Here is a 25,396-nt window from a genome sequence, read left to right as displayed (position 1 = left end):
AGGAATCTCTATTCCGAGCTCTCTCTTTCAGTCAGTCACACTCATCCTCGCTGCGACCCTCTTGACGTTATCCGCCTATTTCCTCCGGAGGCAGCTCAAGGCCTGAGTGCCTACAGGGGTTCCCTCATAAACTTTATAGAAAGCTTTAGTTCCATCGCATCTAACATCGTGACCGACCGACCCATTTGAGTCTGCTCCCTAAGACATTGACTATATTGGGATGAAATTGTTCGCAGAGTTCAGCATTCGCACCACCTTTGGTTTTATTTAATTGGTCCAAGTATTCTTCGGAGAATTTTGTTGATAGCCTTCTCTTGTTTCTTCGTTAGGTTCCAGGTTTCGCATCCATACAAAGTGATTGGTTTCATGGTCACGTTGTAGGTATACCAGATTTATTTATTTTGACAATAGCTTTGACCTGAGTAGACTTTTCAGTGCGAAGAACGATGCATTTACATTCTTCAGTCTGTTGGGAAGTTGGAGATTCATCTCATTCTTTTGGGAGATGTTGATTCCCAATTAAGTACTTAAAAGAGCGGTACATACTCTCAAATGTCAAGTTACCCATCAAAATGTTACCTGGGTGTCTATTCTCCCTCGACACTCTTAAGTACTTGGACTTCTCAAAGTAAACCTTTAGATTCGCCTTTAGGAACGCCACATCTTCCAGAGGAGTGAAAATATCGCGTATTTGTGTTTCTTTTTCCCCAAGCACCACCACCAACCAGATCATTCGCATAGCCATAGCCTAATACTTTATGGGATCCATTTAGGACGGCTCCCCCTTCTCTAGGGGTTTCTTACAACCTTCTCTAGACAATGTTAAAAAGAATAATAAGGAGTTGCCCTGCTTCAGCCCAGCTACTACAACTACAACTACAATTACTTAATTAGAGAAACTAATTATTAGAAAAAGAGGAGACCTACTTAATGTACGTACTATAAAACTAACTACATGTTAATCTATATTTTCATGGGTAGGTTAAACAAATCTCAATAATACCTTAGTACTTACTTAATAATAAGTATCCATTCTACGTAGATTGTAGACTGTAGAGCAGTGGTCTCCAACCTTTATGTTACTACGCCTCCCTTTAAAAAAAATCTAATCTTGGCGCCTCCCCCCCTTTATTTCATTAAATAATACAGACACTTTTTTTAACACACAAGTTTTTACTACTTACTTATATCAAATTCATTTTTTAATTAATTTTTTTTCATGCGACGAATGAGCTTGTTTATTACCACAATCAATTTTAAAAGAAGTCAACCAAATTCATCATCGTTCATTGACAAAAATTAATGGATTCTCCACATAGTGAATAGGGCCCACAGGCCAGGATCTTTCACCCATATATTAAAAATATTTAATAGCCCTGAAACAAAGCAGCGCCGCAGGCGACTTTTTTTACTATTAATAAAATTATATGAAAAATGCATTAGCAAACTAACCAAGAACTCAGGAAATAGATTTTTGTTTGCTTCAATATATCTGGCGTAGAAATCATTTAAAAGTGGAGACATGTATTATTGTTATATTATATTAAAGAAATCACGTCAAAAACAATTAAAAAAAAAAATATCACACCCTGCCTACACGCTTCAGTTGACACTTTAGCTACGAGTGACATTTAAATTTGAGGTTATTGTTTTCATGCAACCAGCGGTCGTTTTGTGCATTACCGAAACAGAGCGTTTGCAAAAGCGCCATTTTTAAATTTCTCCGCTCCAAATATTTTTTTAATAGGATTTAAATATATGTAATATATATTAAAATAAACATTGTTGCACTGAATTTTCACTGTTACGTTAAGATATGAACTTTTATTTATTTGTAGATATTATGGTATAAAAAATAATTTATTCAAAAATTTTGGCGCCTCCCCTGGCAATAGATCGCGCCTCCCCTGGGAGGCGCGCCTCCCAGGTTGGAAACCGCTGCTGTAGAGTGTGTTCAAAATCATAACTTGACCATGGAGTACAACGTAAATACTACATGGTTATCAAATTCTAACATCATTGATTTAATTTAAAATCAAATGAAATTCTCAAGAGAATAAATGTTTACTTCATCTAACTAAATATTTACTATTCGCAGTTGAGGTCGGTCCTTACTAATTCAAATATTGTATTACTTAATTGTTTTTAAAGGTCAACTACTGACATGTTTTTTGATACCAGTTACGAGACGTAAGTAGGTAATTGCCATTCATAACATTCTATCCATCAGTGTTTCCACTGGTATCGCCAAAACAATTTTATAATACTAAAATGGGTTAAGCATGTCACTAAATAAGATAGTGGGTTTACTTACATCCTCTTCATTTAGCATACCTAAGCACTAAATTCCTAAATTATGCTAATTTAAGCTAGACAGGGAACTTGATAGCTGGGGCGTAGCAAGGCATTTTAGCGCCCGGGGCAGTAACGAAAAATGCGCCCCTTACGTAATACAAACTTTATGTAACTATGCACACTTACTACCATCACATAAATATGTAGGTACTAAGTTCGTTGATAGCTGGGTTATCATTAACAGAATTAAATAATACGGATTTATGTATTTTCAAAAATGTACGAGACTCTAAACATAACAAAAATTAAAGATCCCCTATTTTTTGTTAGTATAAATTTTTATACCTATGTACTTAATTGTTAAAGAAGAACAGTGAATTTTCAACATTAAATACCTACATATAATTAACCAGACGAAATACTGAACAATCAATAAAATATAATCGACATCTTAATATTTAGTATTATCTAAATAAAAACATACAAGATAAAAAAACATCCATAAAGATTTGCGCCGCTGGTGATTTTTTACGATAAAACATTACTTTTTATCATAATCACTAGAAGGTTCGCTCCCCATAATTTGGTCATTTTATAATCAAATTTTCCATTCACATTTTATTCTGCCACGTTCGGTGTTACACCTATTATGTGGCCCTATCTGAGCTATCGGGGCGGCTGCTCCGCTCGCACACCCCTGTGACGCCACTGCTCAGTACTTGTACATAGTACTTAGTAGGTATAACAATAATACAATTAATAAGGTAAGTAGCTACATGCTTACTAATTTGGAATAATTTATCAATTATTGACATAATGGGCATCTAGAATCTAAATTAGTTGGGTCTCTAAAGTAAAGTAGTTATCCATATATTATTAATCTACAGGAAGATTTGTACATTTCATGCATTATTATACATAAAAGAGATTATGCCACCGACATTTTATTAATATTGAGTTATCAAAGAAATAAAATATACTAGTATATACTTACTTACTTTATAATAGTACTGATTACTCAAGACTACTGACATACACATTGTAACTGTCGGCTTTTACTTATTTCAGTGAATTTAGTGTAAATATACTGTACAATCAAGTAAAAGTAACACTTATTTTTATCCGGCTCTCACCTCTCTTTGGTGCTGTTTTTTGTAAATAAGCATGCACCTACTTATTCTGTCATTGATGTTATCCACAGCTGCGTAATTATTTAAATAATTTTGTATCATCCATATTTGCACATTTTTCAATCCAAAATACTGTGGTTTCAAGGAACAAGGAGAACTGGGACAAAGAAAAACTGAGTAATGTACGTATGCTAATAACATTTATTTATAATGAATAAAAACCATCTGGTAGATCATTCAAAATCAGTGTTTGTCTGTTTTTTAGTAGACTGGAATAGTGGAATCATTCTACAGTGGAAAATACGGAACGCGTTGTAGCAAACAATACTACAATGCACCCACAAATTGGTCGTGATTTCACTGTAAAATGATTCCAGTCCATATCATTAAAATTACTGTCTTACTAAGTATGTAATTCGTTTTAACATTAATTCTGTGTTCCCTGGTTTTTGATTTTTTGTTGAACAATAATATTGTGATGTGATCAGGCTTTATACATTAAGGGACGAGGTAACTTACGATGGTGTCCAAACTATGATAAAAGCGAAACCATAAGAGGAAGAAGTAAGCCCACTTACCCCCTTTCTTCTTTCAAAATTCCATCTGATACTCTAAATTTCTTGTTTTCGATTTGTCATATTTTCCATTGATTTTCTATACCGCAAAATTGTTGAGACCGAGTATTTCTAAATAATTTTTCTTTGAATGATATCAATAATTGTAACACCAATGTGAACCAATATTGTTAAATGCCTGAGTATAATACACTTATTGTGACATATCGTGTAGATACCTACACATTTTATTAATAATATACGTACAGTTTATTACGTTATTATAATTATTATGAAGAGATAACCATACTTTCATTCTTTATGTTTCATTCACTTCCCCCCTGCTTATCAAAAATGCAATTAAAACTCTGTAAAAACTTTTTATCAGAATCGTGTTTGGAATAATTATTAATTCAAAATGATAATATTTTACACTGGCGTGCGTTGGTAGGTCACTAAATATGACAAGCCGTGACTGAGAAGATTTGCATTACTTTACCTTAGTAGGTACTTTAATATGATAAAGTAATTTAATTAACTTTGTAAGTATGTACCTACGTACTTAGAGATATTTCTATATTAATGAAGTAATGTAGGTGCTACGATTTACTCACGATTTTCCGGGTTAATTATTGGATGCACGGATAAACGAACAATTCGGACAATCAGAACTATTTATTTTTATTTAGTTTTAAAATAAGTACCTAAGCACTATAACTTGGAACACTTTAACTGCAGACTATTTTACGTGTTCGATTCGTATTAAGTACTTATGCATCCGTGTTTTTTGTTTGTTTTTGAGAGTCTTTTAACAAATTTCTAATAACATTATTAAGCAAATATCAAGACTGTGGGTCGAGGCCCGAGCTGATGGGTGCAACGTATGATGGGTCTAGGAATCATACAACGTCTGGGGTCGATCCGAATGATTTGGTGTCGACACCTATTAATTATAGCCGATCCCACCGGGTAAAGTAGCATTTCCTGGTGCCAGCGGCCTGTCTTCCTGAAATTCGGTCAGCTCACCCTCGATAGGTAATCACTGTAATCAGTTACAAATCTTATAACCATTTCTGAAGGAAAACCCAAAACAAAGCTTAATGAAATTGATAACCAAATTTATGATAACTAATGGAAATGAGATACAATAGAACCTGGATCTGGCCTAATCCCCGAAAGGCTGTCAATTTAATTGATGTCAGTACCTAACAATGAAGGTTTTTGGGTTTTAAATCGTGACTACTGATGCAACTGGCTTGTGTCAAAATTCGTGTATATACTACATTAATTAGAGTACTTACTGTCCGGCAACTTCATCTTGGCTACGTGGCAAATCTGTGAACTACAATCCCATCCAGTACAGCTAATCGAACTTCCGGTTTCAAATTAGGAACGCCCCCAAATTATTCATTGCATTTTTGACACTTCGTATTGGACGCATCTATCAATTTGCGTAATTTGAAGCTTTTTATATTCAAAAGATGTCTAAAACAATACGAAATGATGTTCGAATTATTATCAGTAAACTTTTGATTTATTGCGAAGAAGAAAAAGAGTCGTATTTAAAAGGCTAGCCTATACAATACTTTCAACAAGCCCATTTTACGGGTTCCTGTCATGTCAGGTATGTCAAAATTCAGTGTTGTAATATTAGAAATATTTCCCCAAATACTGGAAATTATGTTTGTATATTATAAAGTTATGTGTATCGTAATCTATTTTATTAATATTTTTAGACGTATAATAATTAAGTATAAATGATCATTAGTTAGTTAATGAATTGTCCTCGTATTTTTAAACCGATAAGTAGGTAGGTACATATTGTTCAAAAATTTATGTAAGGTGGATATAATTTAATTTATAGAAAATTATTTTCACAGTATGTGTTTCTACAACAATTTTACTAAAAATACGATATAAAGACATCATTTGTGAATTATAAAACATGTGATTGGGTCATCAATATAATATTGAATATGTTATATCTTTCACTTCTAATTTTTTAGTCATAATTTGTGTTCTAGTTATTTAATTAATAAATACCTGCAGCAATATTATCAGTTAATGTGGGTTCAATGATACATTTCCTTCCAAATTCAATTATTACGCTGTATTAATTAACCTAATATAATAGTAATAATTAAGAGGTGAAATTATTTGAAAAAAAAATTCTATTGATATAATAAATAATTAGACTTATAAATTAATGTACTTATAAACTTACTGAGAATAGAATTGATATTAACTTAAAACCTAATTTCGCGGGATATGTTTTCTCAAAAAATGACAACACTGTGAAATATTCTATTCGCGACAAGGGCGACTTCCTGTTGTCGCCTAAATAATGTTGTCGTACAGTACTTAGACCAATGGAATTTAAAACAACCAAGTTTTTTTAAAATATGTATTAAGTACCTACCTACTTAAGTACATAAGTACTTTTTTTCTGATTATATTCGATAAAGGTATATAAATGATCCATTCTTTCGTAGATACTTACTAATTAAACATTTTATCCAAAATTGTTTATTTACCCTCGTCTGAATGTTGCATTGCACGCCCTTGCAGAATACTTAATTACGCAAGTACTTCTAGTTACTCTAACAATACAAAATGAAAAATATGGTTCGGCGTCAACGTGTTGTGACTGTGGCACGCGCTAAAAATTATGTCAGAGGTCTCTAGATGTAATCTTTAATATTTACTTAAGTACTGTGAGAAAAAATACACAATAACTAGTTGAGTAGGTATATTGCTAATATCTACTTTAAAAATGTTTACTTATATTTTAAACATTGTGTCACTCAAAATTCGTGCAAATGTTTCCATAAGAGGTCGTCCATATACGACGTCACATCATAAAGGGAGAGGGGGTCTGATATATTAGGATGCTTTGTGGCGATGGGGGGGTGTACAAAATAAGCTTCAGAGAATAAAATATTGCGTTGGAACATTTTACTGAAATTTATCAGAGGGACAGTTAAAAAAATTAATATCATTTTGACAGGAGGTTAAAGATTTTCTGACGATGGTGCCGTAGACTCCAACAATCGTGTCAAGTAATTTATAGACGACCTCTAAGCATTGTCTTTCGACATCGTTGTCTTCATTAAATAATACTGCAATGCCTTTCATTCACTAATTCATCGAAGTGTTTTAACGTTGTTATAGATATATCCACCAGTACCTATAAGTTGTCCGCTGAGTGAGGGTGCCACATTCTAACATTTGACATTTTACCATTCAATACTTTTTATACTGTGATAGGCTTAGTTCTAAATTCGAACACCGGACAATTATACAATGGCATAACGCGCCTATTTTCTTTAAACAAGCGTTTTGTTTAAAGTTTTCATAGTGTTTTCATCAGTTGTTAAATTAAGCTTAGGTATATACGTATTTAGTAGGCTTATTTCTGTTGTTACAAAACAAATTCGTCGAAAATTATTGATTTCAGTATGGGGTTGTCACGGAAAAAAGTATTTTTTTTTGTTTTTGAGTCTCATGTTCTACAACCCACTTCACTAAATCGTCACAAATCATCACACACCTTCCCTGGCGTCGTATTATGGACAAGGATCGATGTTATATTTTTATTCTTCTGGTGCCTTTCTCTATACTAGTATATATTAGCAGCGCGCATCGGATATTTTGTAGGAAATGGCGATTATTAGATTTTTTGACGGATGTTTTACCGTTGCCAAAGTCGTCTTCCGATAAGCAGAAAGTACTGACAGAAGCAGGAAGCTAACGTCTCACCCGGAATATGAATGCCATCATATTATTATATTTACCGTACAAAAAAGTCTATCACTTCGAAAACAGGTTTAAAAAAGTTCAGTATAAATACCCACTGATCAATCTAAACCTAAACAAAACAATACAACGTAATTCAACAATTAAAGGTTAATCATAAGCAATGTGTTAGATTAAGTTATATATATATATATATCTACACATATTGTACCTACTGCTAATATGGAAATCTAGACATACGTTTATGAAATAAGTACCTTTAAAAGTGTACAACATGTACATACCTATCTAAAAGCATTAAAAAGAAGGAATAAAACACACGACAGATTGTTATTCATCATTATGTCATTTTATTAAGTATTTTTGACAATGAAACATTGTTTAATAGGTTGTTTTTCGTTTGTAGTTAAAATTTTTGGTATTTTGTTTTCACGTTTTTATTTATATCAAAACTAGCATCAACATTGTCATAATACCAACGGAGATGACGCTAAGCATTCTATGTTAGAGGAATAACGGAGGGCGATAGACCAGGCTTTCAATAATCTATTTACTTACTGAACAAAACATTATGGACATCAGATAATATTAAGTTATAAGTACGTCTTATGAGTTACTACTATTGGCCATCCGAGTATTATGTCAAGCACATATCCATTCTGATTTGTGACATGAGATATATGATGATATTGTGACTTTGATAAAATACGTCGTGTAAATATATTTGATCTGTTTTGGGCAAATCTAATTTACCGCCTTCGTCGCTAGCCATGTTTGGCATGAAAAAAATATTAACAGCATTGACATAAAATCAATCGGTACAATATCCAGATGAATGCCATCGAAATTGGAATGGTTTGACATCGACATCTGGTTCAAAGTGTCTTGACATAAGTGACAAGAGTGCTGTGTTGTGATATGATTGTCATCATGACATACATGACATGTGTTTCTTGGGGATATTTTAATATCTTACAAGACTTAAGTAAGTGTTTTTTTTTGTTATAATGACACTGAAAATAGTTGTCTCAACTATACAAATAATCATTTAGAAACTTGATAATAAAATAATTGCCATTAACATTCTTTCTGTACTATCGCCTTTTTATATGTACTTATATCTACACGAATCTAAAAATTACAACCCAGTCGCCAGTCATACATATTCATACAGAATGTTATCATATATCTGTAAAGTTTTACAGAATTTAGAATGAAAACAATTTAAATTTACCTACTCAAGTGAAGTTGCTGTAATAACCTGTTATCTATGAATAACTTAGCACAATATTGGTCAGATCTTTTCAACCTACTTGTAACAACAGTTTATAACAATATCCATACCTAGTCAACTAGGATTTCTTTGTCAATTGCGATCAGAATATATCGTCTCTGTTCTGGCAGAACACACTAACTGGAGAATACTAGTTTTGAGTAATTATTTGACTTTGAAGTTGGTTAAATGTTTAAAATAAAGACTGTTTATTTATTAAGAAGGTTTCCAGACGGTAAAGTTTGAAATAAGGAACATTTTGGTATAACTAACTCAATATGTATTTTTTTCGAATTAGTGTCTTCTGCCAGAACAGTGACGATATTATGTTTTCAAATTTTTAATCCGATTGTCTTCTTCGTCGTATCGTGTTATCGTGGCTACTCACTCAACTTCTGGAACAACACAATTTTGCCCAGCTAATAGGATCTCTTTGAAACAGCAATAAAACACTATTGCATTTTGCATACTATGGGCGCATTACGAGATTCTCCATCTCACCATATTATCACGAGTTTGCCCTATCACAAACCGCAGTCTGTTCCATGTTCGCTAGTCGATACTAGTTCTGGGTGATACGCTCTGCTCTGGTCCATTCTTTGAAATCATCATAGACTAAATTCGCTTCATATGCGGACAGTGGGATGAAACGGCTCGGTGGTTGCTGGGCATTTGGTATGTATCCATGCATGACTTATCTGCGAATCATCTTCTTATCCAGTCTTCTCTATATCAGCTGCAGTTTGGTGTCGGACGGGTAGAGACAAGAAACAATTGATTGTAAAATAAAAATATTGCTTAGCTACTGATAAAAAAATCTAAAAATGTGAGTGGGATATCAACGGTATATGTGTCGATACATTTCAAACTCAGCCAAGTCCACCTTTAGGTATTTTTGACTTTTTTGTGAATTGCTGAAGAACTAATGCTTTCTAACATTTCCGTATTATCAAAACCATCCAAATCCGCCTGTATAATAAGTAAATGGAAGTCAAAGATGAACAGTTTTTTCAGACTCACCCATATCCACTGAAGTAATTTTATCACACTCAGCCATGTCCATTCAGGCCAATCACTGAAGGCGATTACAACAACATGGCCGTCAGTTGTTTGCGAACCGTTGAGTGAGTGAGTGTCAATAGTATCTTTTTCAACATTTTTTAATAGAAATAATTAATAAAAATAAGGTTTCAAATATCAGAAGTGACCCCCGATAAGGCGAGAAAACGAATAATTAAGGCAGAATCGACAAAATGCGCCAAAGATAAGGAAAATCGTTAAGTTTTATTTTGTTTAACTTGCATCCTAAAAAGCTTCCGGTGTCAAGCAGGGTCGCATTTGACATTTTAGTCATAGTACTGAGAATATAAATTTGGTTTTACACAATTCTAATTTACGAGACTTATAGAACCCTTTGCAGTTCTTAAAAAAACACACACCGTATCTACTCCTTGATTAATTTAAAGATTTTAATAATAATTATTCGTACATGCTTTACTGAATTAAACAGGTAATACACATCCTATTAAGAATATATTTTATAATTATTTTATGATTGCCAAGTTGTATGTATGTATCAAATAGAAAAATGTGTACCACTATTTAAAACATTTCAAATTGTGATATTGACTGACTAAACTGAACAAAATAAAATTGTCAGAATTATTGAATATCCATACCCTGAGATATAATTGGCATTTAATTATTATTAAAACTAACGATTTCCTAGAATTGTATCCAGCTGAGGGCTTCAACCATTTATATTAATTATTATCCATTTGAACCATTTGTAAAATTTAATTTTTAATACAAATCTATAATTATTATAACAATTTGTGAAGGATTTTTTTAGGTTTTTGTGATGCCGAGCATGAAGTCACTTTTATATCGATTTTTTATGTTTTAAAATTAGAAACCATATTTTTCCCGTCGTAATCACATTTTCCTAATTTTTTGTCGAAATTAATAATATTATTATATTGAGAAATTTATGTTATCATCAACATTTATTTATTATTTCGCCCTTTTCCATTTCGTAAGTCCAGCCCATAAGAATGACACCATTATAGCTAATAAAATGGCTGCCACGGAAATATCAAAATAAGCCAAGTCCGCACGGACTTGGTTGATTTTGTGACAAACTAAGCCATGTCCATATAACAAATCCATTTTTTGAAGAATCTATGAAAATTACATGAAAACTAATAATGTGGAACTTATTAGTTTTAAACATTCTATAATCGCAATTATATAAACTTTCATGTTTATGACCGTGTACACAAGGAAACTAAAAAGCTGTTTTTCTCCTTTTCATCCATTATGGACATGGCTGAGTTTGAAATGTAGCGACACATATATCGAGAGTATACTGACAGAAAGCATTAAGTCATTAAAACAAGTTCTGAGATAATCGCAAAAAGGACTTTAAATTTTTTTTCAAAGCGTACTCCCACGTAGATTTTTTTATGATTTAAAAACATTTTTTCTACATTATAAAGACTAACCTTTATGGCAAACACAATGTACGACATGGTACAAGTCCTGTATTTTGTATACGCAGAACGCATTAGGTCATTATCATGCTTTCTATCAGAATAAAAAAATAACAATATGATTTAATAATGTTTCTATTTTCTCACCATTATATCATATGCCTTTGTGCGTTTTACCAGGACGTAGAGCGTAAAACTGTGTACATTTTGGCATTTAAAACAGAAAAACAGCAAAAACTGAGTTAATGCGTTCTGTCAGTATAACCTCGATATACCTATATAATGAAGAATATAATCGATCCCTGGTTTCGTCATCAGTCTTCTGTAAAGAAGCGGTTACATAGGTAAATAGGTACATGCTTACTGGTTTATTCCTGTAGATAAGTACATATACATTATTGTTCATTGCCCGAGGTGTGGTAGTGAATGTAATGCCAGTCTCAACAGACTGGATTTTAATACATGTTGATTTTTCAGTATGTACCTATTTGTTCCAGAGCATGAATTTAGTGGCTTGAGGAATAGTTAGTTTCGTCTAAAAAATCTTTAAAAAATACCTCTACATGGGTTACACTGGATTGTAAAGACATAGAAAAAAAGCATTTAGTAGCCATGATTTAATCACTAAAATATTTGTTTGATTCTAGTCACTCATTATGAAATCCATTCATTCATAAAAAAACAAATTTCATTGGATGGAATAAAAACAAAAAAGAAATGAAGAATGTTAAACGGATTTCTATATCTTTATACTGAAGCAAGCATATTATGTGCTATCCGCTCAACATTGGAGGGAATATTCAGATATATAATCCTCTGAAGATTTTATTAGATTTGTTTTTGGCAGCTCACGTTCTTGGCATTTTTTTATTTTCAAAAGTGAAGAGATTTAGATTGAACTTTCCCGATATACTTATTATTACTTTGGTAGGTACTTATAATTTTGTGTACGAGAAATATCATACAAGTACCTATTCATACTTTATCGGAAACATCTTAATTTTTGAAAACACGTTTTATCAGTTACATTTTTGATTTTTAAATTCATGTACCTACCTACCTAACTGACTATTATTGAAATTTGTATAAATACCAATATGGGTAATTTATTTATATATTTAGTGACCACTACATTTTATGATAATCCTATTTTTAACTCAAGTATTAAAAAAACGATTATCCTTCAAGACGTAATTATTAAGTATTATGTTATGTTTTATTGAAGGTCTCGCATTAAATTTAATAGGTTTCATATCGATTTTCATACAGATGAGGGTAGTTCAAAGAGTTTGTTAAAAATCAAATAAAACATTTGAAATAGGTACCGATAACAATTTTATTGGTTAAAAAAATAAATTAGTCCACAAAAAAATCGTTTGAAGTCGCACTATACCTAGTCCGGGAGAATACGGTGAGTGAAAAACCAATTCATGTAATTCATCATTGGGATGGTCGATATGTTACTGGGTATGTTAGTGATGGATCCAAATTTGAAGAAAAAAATCTTTCCAATTCAAACGAGACACTGAACCAAAAAGTCTATTCGACTGTTTTTGGTCAATAATGAACAATCAATTATACAAAACAGCTTTTTATATCAGATAAGTACTGTGCGTCCATGCATTGTTGCAGCAAATGCGAAAGTGTCAGATGGCTTTCAAACTTAACTACGGGTCGGATCTAATTAAAATTTTGTCATACGTCGTTTGCATAATGATACTTGCCAGCAGTGATTTTATCTGGGTACCTTGTGAATTTTGGCGCCATCTCAGAAATTTAAAAAACCTTCCAACTGCCCCAGTATTAGGGATTGCGATACCGCAGAGAAAATTTACAGTTTCAGAATTAAACAGTTTTTCTGTATAGCTTATTAACAGTAGGTACACTACATACATTTAAATAACACATATTTATAGATGAATGTTTTCTACGCGTTTGTGTAATAGAAAGTGTAAGTTAATCAGTCAGTGTGTAAGTATGTTGATATTAAAATTTCGATTTCACGTGGAACAATTAATTTTAATTGGAAATTAATGGAATACTTACCGTGTAAAGTAAAATAAAACGAGGCGTGAAACTTTCTCATGTAACCGTTTCGAATACGTTCGTGCATCCATCATCTATGTACCGTACTATGTGTACTATGTTAACGGACGCAGCCTTACATACAACATCTCAGTATTCAAGAAGACACATTAGCAGAATACGTCAAAGACATTAATGCGAATTTGCAATGTGTAGTTTTTGTAACAATACTGTCTAGTGATGAACGCGAATTCATTTGCAATACCACTAGGTAGAGTTAATTTGTCAACCGGATTCATAATGACATTTTTATGAGAAAACCCAGTCGTCTGTGAGCTGTGTCGTTCATGTGGGCCCCTTTATTTTTATATTCTGCGTTACAACTAAGTAAGTAGTTATTAAATGGCCCACAGAAATAAAATTAAGTGTTCCTATTTACAATTTTTCGAGTAAATAACGAATCTTTAAGCACTTCTTCAAAATCTTCATTTTATTCACATGTCCTATTTAAGTTCTTTCTGTGGATAATAAAATTGCTTAGTTATCTTCAATGATAATTTATCACAATATATTGTAGGTACCTACCTATTTTTTAGCGCATTTATGTCATAATCATAATATACTTTTGTCATAAGATTTTTTTTTAAATAATATACTCCTGTGTAAGCAGATAATTATTTGCTTATCCTCTCATGCTATACAAAAACATATAAACTCGGGGGTAAGTTACTTCCGAGTTCCGACATACCGACCTATGTATGATGTTTGCCTTCAGCAAATTTCCAATTAGCCCGCCGAACAAGGAAGGCAACGCAACACAAAACGATGCTTTTGAAGACTTTCTATGGAATCTCATTGATCTCTTATTAGTTTTAATGAACGGATAAGTAAAATGGCTACCAATACCTGAAGATTATACAAAATTATTGGTACTTAATTAAGTAGGTACTCGGGCATGACGTAGGTATAACTTATTACGTTAGTCCTTTGTCGTCATCGAGCTATTAAAACCTTTTTTGACAACATGGATTTGTTAATGTATTTAGTTGATTTATAATGATTAAACCGAATAATTTAGTAAAACCCCCAAAGTTCTATAAGAATAAGGGCTTGTTTAAATGGGCCCAATGCTAATTATTAGTAGCTACTCGCCACTGACAGGCCGAATACTAATACTTATTACTAATTCGGCATGTTTATACGTGGCGGTATTAGTGCGAGTAGTGTGTAGTAATGCTTAGCACTAATCCTGTGTAAACAAGCCTTTATACCGAAAGTACTTAATTAGAGAAACTTCCGATTTAACATAATATCTCATTTAAATAATACCTCCAATACTATGTATTTAGATAAATAAATCATATTATTCGCAGACTTCCTCAGTTTCATGTCTCTCCTGTGATTTTAAAATTTTGTCACATCATCGGAAGTTTTAAAAATCGGAACTCGACGACTATTATTATGTATATACCAATATAACGGGGATGAGCTGTGAAAACCTTCCATGTGACAAAATTCAAATTTCACAGGAGTGCCAAAAACTGCTCTGTAAACACAAATATTTATCTAAAATATTACATGTAGTAAAGGGCTCATCATCATCGGGAGTTTGATCTGTTGTAATTGAAAAAAGCCCGTCTCTTCTCTCAGGTCTTTTAAATAATAAGAAAACGATTTTTAAATAAAAATTCATTAAAATAGGTAGGTACCTACTTACTAAAAATGAAATTTACTATGTACAAAGTACTTACCTAGAGGAAAACAAAAAGTTTTATTCCTGTTTGTTATCATAATAATAGTTCTCGTTACACACACTCATATCTCCATTTTATTTCAATCTATTTTATTCTCGCTGTTACCAACCGCGCAACATTCCCGTTCAACTGTCGTTGGTCTGCAAATGAGTCGACTGATAATGATGTAAAATGGGGCACATAATCTTACTCCGGGCGAAAGTACAAATCCGAACAGGGTTGCCACTTTCCAGTCCAGACGACCCGGACGAATGGTAACCCCTAAATAATATAAGACACCGTTAACCCTGGTTTATGTTGAAAACTTTCCCATTCTTGGGATACACGTAACGTAATGGCGTATCTTGTAGACGGGCGGTGTTAGTACTTACTAACTTATTTATTATATTATGATGGGAAACTTTAGCCGGTGCTAAGGCGCCGACGCCATATTTAATATTCTCCGGTTGAAAATTCCTGTTGATAAAATTCCTTCGCGCACCCGTTAAATATTTTTAATATGCACACGAAATGATGGGTGAAGGGAAGATTAGTCGTTTACGAGTGTTGTATGAGGCCAAATTAACTTATACTTTTCGATATTTTATCAATTTTATCATCGTTTAAAGTTTAAACTGACGAAGGCATTTCCACCACCCTTATCGTCCCCCTGGCATGTGTTGCCACATCTACGACCGAACGTGTTCTCCGGTTTACCGAACAAATTCAATCGATTTAACCATGACTAAAAATGGAAATATTATTTTATATCTCTGCTTCAATCGTTTTATAAATTATAACGAAGAATTTGTTGTTGCAGTAATGACATAGTGAAAAATAATACGATCAAGCTTAGGAATAGATTACCCTGTGTTCCATGCATACATTATGGCCGTAGCATATTAAGATCGCAAACGAACCTGCTCGTATACATCTGGGTCTACTAATACATACATTAAAAAACCACGTCGTTTCCGAGCGGAATTTGTTAAATTCGTGGGTGAAAGAATAATAATTGTCGACTGGTTTAGATTTTTTTGCCACTAGAGTTACCCTGTCGAAAATTACAATATTTTTCTTGCGTCATACTTATCTACCTATTCGTAAGTACTTACCTATATTCTCGAGATCTCATGGAAACAATAAATTAGAAGTGAAGGTATTCTTGAATTCGAGGTTTTTTTCAATAATCGAAAAACAACACAAAATGCCAAGCTCTACAGTGCAATTATTGCACATCTGCATTCATTGTTTTCATTAACGCGTCCACAGCTGTCGTCATATTATATTGTTGTTAAGCACATTTAAATATGTCAATATTGTAAATAATTATGGTAGGTATGTACCTAGTTGACAAATGAACTCTACCTACATTGCAACACAAGTGATTTTTGAAAATTAGTCGTTGACATATTCTGCTAACGTGACCACTTGAATATTGATATTTCGTACCGGAGCTTGTGTTTCATAATATTTGTATAGTCAGTGGATGACTCAGATTAGAATAAATAACATGGATTGGTTAATATTCTTCCTCTCGAGTTGATTACCTACCTAAACGTATTATTTGAATTCCTCTCTTTGCAGGGACTTAGGTACCTATTTACTTCGGGATTTCATGTCCTGAAATCATTGCTAGCCAACTTCCAAATCCTAAATAACATTATACTTATCGTATCTAATATTAGCTCCCTCTTCGTTCCGTCGAGACCCCTCCAATAAGTAAGACCTTTTTATCCGTCTGATATTGAATTTCTACTACATATTCCAATATTCGCGTCTTGTCTTATCCAACATTTTGCGTTCACATTATCCAGTTACAGTATGCAGTGTCTCTTTATAAAATCCCGAAGATTTTCGTATTCTCAAACAAGATTTCGTTCGATATATTGGAGCGATAAATTTATACAGCTTCGGAAATAAACCGAATACAAAAATAAAGTGTAGGAGGTGCCTAATCGATTTTTCTCAAACGGCGTTTTATTTGGGCGCCAAACGTTCAATCGTGTTATCTGTTCTCAGCGGTGTTTACAAAAAAAATCACTATATTTTGTCCATGGCACGATCCTCAGCTATGAGGATCCGATGAAGAAGTAGGATTTGAAAAAGTTTCAGAAATATAAATACCAACTTGAAAAATCCTATAAGAAATCCAGAGCATTGTGGAGTTTGATCACACATAATATTTCGCTTGCAGGGTGAACTTTTAACAAATTCATTATATTTTGGCGTATTAGTCCACTGCGTAAGGCGCTGGTCTTTCATCCGTGGATTCCAGATTCGATCTCGGTGAGGTCACAGTATATTTAATCTTATCTTGGTCTGGGTGTTGGCGATTGTTTCACTTATAATATTAGCTAACTACACTCTTGTTTCACGAAAGTAACACTGCTGTCATTAGGCGTCATGGCTTGTTACAGTGTTAAAAAGAGTACACAGGTATATACATATTTTTTCTTGATACAAAAAAATGACAACATTTTTACTTAAGCGGCACACTTGACTATGCTAATCTAATATTTATCAATCATTGTCATGGGTGTAGGTTGTTGGAAGTTTTGATGTTTGATTATTAATTAATTTATCATAGTCCTCAGAAAATTCGGCGGCACACTGGTTGAAAAACACTTGACATATGTAGCGTTTTGATTTTATATTATTATTTAAACGATACTCTTCCTTGTGGAATTGTATTATTGTCGATGGATTTTTATATCGAATTTATTCTTTTGTACACATATTGCTTACAGATGTTTTGTAAATTGTGTAGGCACAATTCTGACCTAATTATAGAATCTTTGTGCCATCTTCTAAACGAAATTTGCCTCTCATTATTTCAATCGTAGTCCGATTAATTGCTGCTCTGAAAGTTACCACCCTTTACTTATTCGAACCACCAACGCAGAGTATTCAGCCATGGAGTGCATCTTCTTCCAGCACTAATTTCGCCGTTTATCTATCCACGTCTCCCTTCTAGAATAGTTGTAGTAGTAAACTGTAATTCATGCAAATGCATATAAACAGAAAATCAATTGCGCGAATGATACGTCTATAGAGGTAGTAGATGTGTTTCAAATAGGAAATTAATTATGCTTGTTAGATTACGGTTCGCTCATCATAATGCAAACATTTTCAATTTATTGGTTAAAATTGAAAGTATCTACTTACTTAGTTGTCTATGTAATAGATTATCGTAGACCTCTATTATAATCTCTCACGAGAAAACTATTCATTATTTTATTATAGAAGGTCGTCGCTTTTCAATATGGGCATGCTACATGTAAATGCCTTTTTTGAATCGGGTATTTAGTTAATGTCACACACTGTCGACCTCATTAACTCAAAACTATTTTAATACGATTCATTACTATTTATACTTAGCAGTCTTAGCACCTATTAATACAGACTATCGATTTAACTGTATTAAATTGTTAAGTGATTAGGGGTTTTGAATTATAATAGTTTGTGTTCATCGGGGCATTAAGCAAGCTCTAGACCACTTACTATAAGTTGATTACTTTAAGTATTAAGCACTAGGGCTGTAAAATTAGTCAATTTATCACAAACTTTTTATTCGTAGTTTTAAACTTTGTAGTTTTTAATTTAAAATCGTCACTACAATAGGAGTGGCAAACCTTTTTATGCTTAGATGTAAAAAATGGGATTTTTATAAAAGTAGGAATATCATTTGAAGTGTTTTTCCTATAAAAAACATCCGTTCAGAATTTAGGTAGGTCTAGAGGGGTATTAGCTCTTCCCCAAAAAGCTTTCTGATTTTCCGCCCAAAATAAAAATTCCGTTCAGAACCCATGCCGAGATTTTTTTTATTTGATTGCTGTAAGCAAGCCGATCACATGAATCGTCAATTGGTATCTGACGATGTATGTATTTAGTAATTATTAATTTTATTCTTGACGATTCATTGTTCACGTCGGTTGGCATGTCGTGCAGACTGTTTATGTAATTTAGCCACGAGGATTTTGCGGAAATGCTTTATTTACAAAAGGTCTGAGTCGAGGAGTCGAGGGTCTGCGAAGAGAAAGAAAAGTAAACATTTCAATAAATTATAACCCAAAGCCTAGCTTCGGATCTATGCCGTAATAAATAATCTTCTTTGCCTCGTGAAAGGAATGTAATCCGTGGTTTCCGTTGCAGGTAGGTACTTAGGTATGATATTATGATATATAGGAAGGTCGAGCTCGGATGTATATAGGTTAATTGCGGGGACCCTAACAGGAATAAATTATTGTTACCGTGTCGTGTTGTGTTGTGTACACTACAACTGCCTACTTTACACACGCCGCTCGGTCTACAGCGCTGCCGTGTCGGCGATAATATAGGTGGATAATAGGTAGGTACGCCAAGTTTAGTACACTAATTTCTGATAGGGACTGTTTACCGATTGCAAATTAAAATATTGCTAAATCGGTATTTTTACGATATCTACGTAATTGCCAGCGGTGTAGTGTGCTAAATAAAAAAAGTCCCGGAGAGTTGATTAATTATATTTTATGTACCCCATTTCCTATTTTTAAGAATTTTAAAATGAAGTCAGCCATGCGGTCAGCGTATCACCGTACGATTGGTGTGAATGATCAAACAGTTTTTCGGTATTAATCTCTACCTATATCAACATATTATTTAAATTCTCGATTTGTTTCCCAAGTTAAAAATAACCAACGCAATTTTCTATATGCATACGATTCAACATTGTTGCATGTAACATAATGCCGTGTCCACACTGGCATGATATTGATTATAACTGTTTGAATAAGTGCAGGTCCCTGACCTGGCGCGCTCCGGCACTTATTACACCACTAGTAATTACCGACTTCGTTAAATACGTTGATGAAACTAAAGCTATACGTTTTTATTTTAGATACCTACGAAAGTATTGGACATACCATATAGATACCTATAGCTCGAATGACATATCTATGTAGGACAAACCGCAACAACGAGTGGTACCGAAGAGACCAGCTTTGCCAACTAAATGTTTTGTCAGACCAATCAATTGTAGTACTTTTTACGAAAAATGGGTAAAATAAATATCACAGTATTTATGAAAATAGGTACCTTATAGTACACGTATTGAATTCGTCAAAATTATAATAATATGTACTATTTTTTGTAGTTGGGTTTATTTGGCGTAAAATTATAAGTAGTACAACGTATTTTAAATTTTGTGCGGAACCAAAATAATTATTTTACAATACTATAATATAGTACGGTTTGCAACACTGAGGTAGATCACCCATATCGAAACATACGAATGATGGAAAGTCGTTAATGAAGCAATACTTAATTAATGAATGTGAAAAATTATGGGTCTTATATTCAGATATTTGTTGAGTGCCTATTTATTTATTTAAAAAATGTCTCAAATCAAGTGGGTTGTGAAGTACTTAATGGGTGTTCTCAATTTTAGAATTGACTCACATTAATTATTACTTAAATACCGGTTTACTAACTAAAAAATATTTTTGAGTCAGTACGGCGAACCGGTTTTGCCATCCCTAAATTCTTAAATCTACATACTCCAGATACGAGGGTGGGTCAATAATTCCTTAGAAAAAAGCATTAAAACAGTTTTTATTTTTGTATTTTTTTTTTATTTCTCAACATAATCTCCTTGGAGCTCAATACACTTGGTTAGACGTTTCTCAATTTTTTTTAAACCGTCAGAAAAATAAGTTTTCGGAAGGTCTCAAAATAAGCATTTGTCCGATCGATGACTTCTTCATTTGAAAAAAAACGTTGTCCACTTAGCCATTTTTTTAAGTTTGGGAAAAGGAAAAAGTCACTGGGGGCTAAATCTGGCGAATACGGTGGGTGGTCGACCAATTCGAACTTCAATTCTTCAATTTTAGCCATTGATCGTAAACATGTGTGAACACGGGCATTGTCCTGATGAAAGAGGATTTTTTTCCTGTTTAAATGAGGCCGTTTTTCTTCAATTTTGTTTTTTAGCTGGTCCAATAAAGATGCATAATAATCCCCTGTTATTGTTTTTCCTTTTTCCAAATAGTCAACGAAAATAATTTCACGTGCATCCCAAAATACAGTAGCCATAACCTTACCAGCTGATTTTACGGTTTTCGCCTTCTTTGGACATGGTTTGCCTTCGCAATCCACTGCTTTGACTGTTCTTTCGTCTCGGGAGTATAGTGGTGTATCCATGTTTCATCTACAGTCACAAAGCGACGAAAAAATTCATCCGGATTGCGTTGCATGAGCGACAACAGGGCTTTAGAGGCCACCACCCTATTGCGTTTATTGTCGACTGTGAGCAAACGCGGTACCCATCTTGCAGAAATATTTTTCATGCCCAATTTGTCATGTAAAATAGAAATGACGCTACCTTTTGAGATCCCTGTAACCTCAATTATCTCACTCAACTTTAATCTTCGGTCACTTAACACCATATCGTGGATTTTATTGATCATTTCTGGTGTAGTCACCTCTACAGGACGTCCTGAGCGTGGTTCATCCTTTGTTGATGTACGACCACGTTTAAATTCATTTAACCAGTTATAAATAGTTGCAAGTGAAGGAGCAGATATGCCGTGAACTAAATCCAACTCATTTTTTATTTCCTTTGCTGTTAACCCTTTTATATTAAAATGTTTAATAACAGCTCTAAACTCAATTTTCTCCATTTTCCATTTTTCCATTTTCCACAAGCAAATTTTTTTTTAAATGTACGAGAAACACATAACAACCCGACCAATCTGATTGAAACTTCGCAGCATACTGAATCGGTAGTGCCGCTGCATGAAAACAAACCGCTTACAGTACTAGTCGCGCCACCTGTCGGCTTTTCTAAGGACTTATTGACCCACCCTCGTATATTTCAACTTTTCCATCAGATTACAAACATTATTCCGAGAAGAAAATTTCTAAAATACTTGAATGTTACGTACTTAGGTTTAAGAGTTTACTTTTTATTCCAAGTATCAAAATATGCTTAAGATGTTCGTTAGAAAGCAGACTTAAGTGTTCACATAAAGATTAATTTTATAATGAACTTGTTTTATAAAAAAAATGCGTGGGATATTAAGTACATTTATTTAAAAGAATACGATTTTATTAATAATGGTGCAGGGAGGATATAGCGTTGCGAAACGTGATTGACGATATCTCATTGGTAAAGATAGTTTTATTTATTTCTGTAAGTGCTAAGCAGGCACTTACTTGACTTGATAGGTACATATTTATCTGCAGAGAAGACTAGAGGAAGGTAAGTGATTCGTAACTGGAAAAAATAGTGTGCCATTAGACAGTAGGTACAGTTATAATTACGAAATTTATGTAATTATTCAAAATAATATTGTTATTAGCTACATAAAATAGATTTTTTAAGGGGGGACATGCTCGTCGAAGGTCAAAATTGAGTTTTTATTGTTTTTTCAAACCATGATCCTGGACACTCCTTAAACGTTGTAGATAATCTATTTATATAATTTTGAAGCCTTATTATCCTTTATAGTTATTTTAAACATTTGATGACTGCATAAAGTATTTTTGTTACATAAAATAGTATTCTTTTAAACCTCTCGCTCTAATGTTTTAGAATATAGTCATATTTCGGTACATAACTGTGCAGTGGTGTTAAGATTTTTTACATTTATTAATTTTTAGACGCATTTATAAAACCATTAGTATAATTTATTACGAGATAATTTTTGTAAAATATTCACGATAAAAAAATATATTGATAATCTCTGTGATCCCAAATTTGACAAGAATTAGGCATTTTATTATTCAAAAAATGGGCAAGATTAACACATTTGAAGATAATTCTAAAGATACTAATTATAAGCTATGTCTTTGACAATTCAAGTGTGATAAAGATCTTATGAATAATGATTGCTTTATAATAATTATTGACCTAAGAATAAGGTAGCGTTTTTTTGAAATACGCCATTTCTTTTGTCATTCCCCAGCGGTTAAGCTACAACATACGGCCGTAGCCATAAATTTACAAACTATAATTGAAGTAGGGAGTAAAATGATATTGACGCGCGTGTTTGAACATGTACCGTTTAAAAAAAAATAAAAAAAAATTCGGTTAGGTACATGTTCAAACACGCGCGTTAACATAATTTTACTCCCTACTTTAATTATAGTTTGTAAATTCATGGCTACGGCCGTATGTTGTAGCTTAACCACTGGGGAATGACAAAAGAAATGGCGTATTTCAAAAAAACGCTACCTTATTCTTAGGTGAATAATTATTATAAAGCAATCATTATTCATAAGATCTTTATCACACTTGAATGGTCAAAGACAAACCTTATAATAAGTATCTTTAAAATCATCTTCAAATGTGTTAATCTTGCCCATTTTTTGAATAATAAAATGCCTAATTCTTGTCAAATTTGGGATCACAGAGATTATCAATATATTTTTTTATCTTGAATATTTTACAAAAATTATCTCGTAATAAATTATACTAATGGTTTTATAAATGCGTCTAAAAATTAATAAATGCAAAAAATCTTAACACCACTGCACAGTTATGTACCAAAATATGACTATATTCTAAAACATTAGAGCGAGAGGTTTAAAAGAATACTATTTTATGTAACAAAAATACTTTATGCAGTCATCAAATGTTTAAAATAACTATAACGGGTAATAAGGCTTCAAAATTATATAAATAGATTATCTACAACGTTTAAGGAGTGTCCAGGATCATGGTTTGAAAATTCAATAAAAACTCAATTTTGACCTTCGACGAGCATGTCCCCCCTTAAACTGGCAGATCTGTATGTTTAAAAATGCTCGTTAGTGCAGGATCCCATAGACTTTTCGTATACATAATATGCGGAACGCATTCTGACAATTGGAATAGGTTTTAGGGGTCACCAAGATATATAATGTCGATGTTGCCAGGCGATAAAAGTGGTCAATTTTTTTTTATTGAGGTTTTAATTTTTTTTCTTATAACCCACCAAAAATTGTTCTGAGTTCTTCAATAAAACCAAGACGGGATCAGGGATTGATTGAAAATGCAATAATTGTACCATACCATCGGCATGGTCGTAGAACGGTCCGTCCCGTTTGAAAAAATTAAAATAGCGGGTAGTGAAATGTGTTCAAAATTATCGATTCTTAGGACCCTTCTTGGCTTAAATTATATTATTTAGTAGCATTTTTGTATATAATCACCTAAATTGGTTTCTTTATTATATCTATGCATATGACATTCGTTTTAGTATTATGGTTAATCCAGAAACAGTGTAGGTTGCATATATAGGTAGGTGAATAAATGAAATAACGATAACCACTAACCACACTAAGTACCTACACATTTATTAAAAAAAAGAAACAAGAAGTCAAGTGTTCAAACTGCTTTAGGTATCATGATCACAGTTTTTACAAACAATACTTACACATTTGCACAATGATATTCGTGTCAAAGCCGATTTCTTATAACTACGTGATAATGTACGGCAGTCAGAATTACATTTGCATGGTTTAACCAAATAATTTGGCAGAGGTTCATTCGTCAGAGGTTCATTCGTCATTTGTCTTGGATACAAATTATTTTCTCATAATTGTTAGAAGTTGTAGGAAATCAATAGGCTCAATAGTGGATCAGATGAGCTTTTCCATAAATAAACTTGTGCTGCAGCCCTTAAACAGTGTAAATGCCTATAATATCTAAGCCTTGGAGATTGTCCCTTAGTGTATGTAGTAGGTATGTGGTGGATTAATTGCAAAGATTTTTTTGTGAGCCCTTAAAATAAATTACAGCTTGTTAAATGTATTTGCAAAAATGCTCCCTCATTTGCAAAAATCAACGGAAAAAGTGAGCTGTACATTGTGGTGGATTTGACGACCCCACACAATGGTTTAAATTGCAGGGATCAATTTTCACTGACGCCATTGATTTAAAATCAAAATCATTTAGAAGCAGACTCTGGAGTCTAGAATGTTCTGTCATATATTTCATGCTGTAAAAATGCAAAATTTGGAGATTATCACAGTCCCGATACAGATGTTTTAATTTTAGGCATTCATTTCTGGAATAAACTTGTAACGATTGGTTGCCATGGATTATGGTTTGAGGGATCTCAGAAGAAATTCCATGTTTTAGAATGCCAATTGGCAGCTGAACCTCTTGGCGAAA

The 25,396-nt window shown here is 33.0% G+C and overlaps 1 protein-coding gene across 1 annotated transcript in view; it reads left to right on the top strand.

Moving 5' to 3' along the window:
* Gprk2 (G protein-coupled receptor kinase 2) overlaps positions 1-25,396 on the top strand; it is a 115,497-nt gene that overhangs the window by 1,855 nt on the left and 88,246 nt on the right. The window lies entirely within an intron of this gene.

This window comes from Rhyacophila brunnea, unplaced genomic scaffold (assembly GCF_057557595.1).
Source record: "Rhyacophila brunnea isolate RB1 unplaced genomic scaffold, BYU_Rbru_1.0 scaffold_4, whole genome shotgun sequence".
In the NCBI taxonomy this organism is placed as follows: domain Eukaryota; kingdom Metazoa; phylum Arthropoda; class Insecta; order Trichoptera; family Rhyacophilidae; genus Rhyacophila; species Rhyacophila brunnea.
The sequence above is the reverse complement of the archived record's forward strand: the minus strand, read 5'-3'. Positions and strand labels throughout refer to the sequence as shown.